At 46.6% G+C, this 1600-nt stretch overlaps 1 pseudogene; it reads right to left on the bottom strand.

The window, feature by feature from the left end:
• Window positions 1-578: 578 nt before the first annotated feature.
• Window positions 579-1331, bottom strand: LOC104513970 (annotated as a pseudogene).
• Between the last annotated feature and the right edge of the window lie 269 nt (window positions 1332-1600).

Genomic DNA, 1600 nt, shown 5'->3' on the forward strand with positions numbered 1-1600 from the left:
TGGAGTAACATTGGCTTTCCTCCAGTCCTCAGGCACCTCTCCTGTTCTCCAGGACTTGTCGAAGATTATGGAGAGTGGCTGAGCAATGACTTCTGCCAGCTCCCTCAGCACTCATGGGTGCATCCCATCAGGGCCCGTGGATCTGTGGATGTTCAGTTTGCTTAATTGATTTCTAACCCAATCCTCTTCAACTGAGGCAAAACCTTCCTTTCTCCTGACTTCCTCTGTGGTTTTCAAGCTCTGGGACTCCTGAGGACTGCGCTTAGCAGTAAAGGGCAAGGCAAAGGTGGCATCCAGGAACTCCACCTTCTCCATATCCTCAGTTACCAGGGCACCCACTTCATTCAGCAGTAGGCCCACATTTCCTCTGGTCTTTTTTCCTCCAATGTACTTGAAAAAGCCTTTCTTGTTGTCCTTGACCTCCCTTGCCAGGTTTAGTTCTAAGGATGCCTTAGCTTTCCTTATCGCATCCCTATACCCTCTGACAACATTCTTGTATTCCTCCCAGGTGGTCAGCCCCTTCTTCAATGTTCCATATACTTCCTTTTTCAGCCTAAGTTTATTCATTAACTCCTTGCTCATCCCTGCAGGTCTCCTAGCTCTCTTACTTGACTTCTTACTCTTTGGGATGCTCCGGTCTTGAGCTTGGAGGAAATGGCGCTTTCTTCTCGTATTCTTCCCACTCGCTCAGCTCGTTTCTGTTCTTCAAATGCTTTTTGTTCTGCAGGGTCTCTTTGGATGCGCTCATTTAAGGCATCAGAATCTTCTGCTATGGTATGTAGAAGCCAATATAAACTCTTTTTTATTGATTTATCAATTTTTTTCCCAAAGCCCATGATGGCTGAGCAATGTTCAATTTGACATGGACATTTGTGTTCATTGACAATCTTTTCCAGAGATAAGCAGACAATTATATCTGCTTCTGACAGAGCTCCTTCTCTGTCCTGCTTATTTGCCAGCACTAACATGGGTTTTCCTGATACCTTAGGGCTGTTTAAAACTTCTATCATGGCTTGCTTTGTTTCTTGCAACATTAGTGGAATCCACAACAAATATTACACCATAGGACTCAGCATAGTAATTCCTCCAGATATTTTGAATTTGTTTTCCACTCTTAAATCTAAGATGGTGATTTCAAAGCATCCCCATTTAGGGTGAACCTTGGAGAACCCAACTACTGAAGCCACGTCTTCAGGAGACTCTCCCTGTATTCCGTGGGCTGTAGCAGTTTTACCAGCATTACCAAGACCCACCCTCATTAGTGTTACCTTCCTGGCAGGTTCCTGCCACTGTTTGACCAATCTGCAGCAACCAGCCATCAGGCTGAACATCTTCTCCAGCTTTGGTGGCCCTGGATGTCTGGAGAAATCCGGTGGGCAGTCCAGAACAGCCCAAGACGTCTGAAAGGGACACCACAGAAGCCCAGACGTTGTCATGTCACTGTGATTGCTCACCGGGAGGTGCAACATGAGGAGGCTCCGCTCCTCACAGCCCGTCCTCACCACGTGAAGGTGGTGCCACCAGCGCACACCAGGCTCCTTGCTTTTGATCAGAATGAAGTCATCACTTTAGGAATTCTGACAAAATCTTTCTGTCACTC

Source organism: Eurypyga helias, unplaced genomic scaffold, assembly GCF_000690775.1.
Source record: "Eurypyga helias isolate BGI_N326 unplaced genomic scaffold, ASM69077v1 scaffold10768, whole genome shotgun sequence".
NCBI lineage: Eukaryota > Metazoa > Chordata > Aves > Eurypygiformes > Eurypygidae > Eurypyga > Eurypyga helias.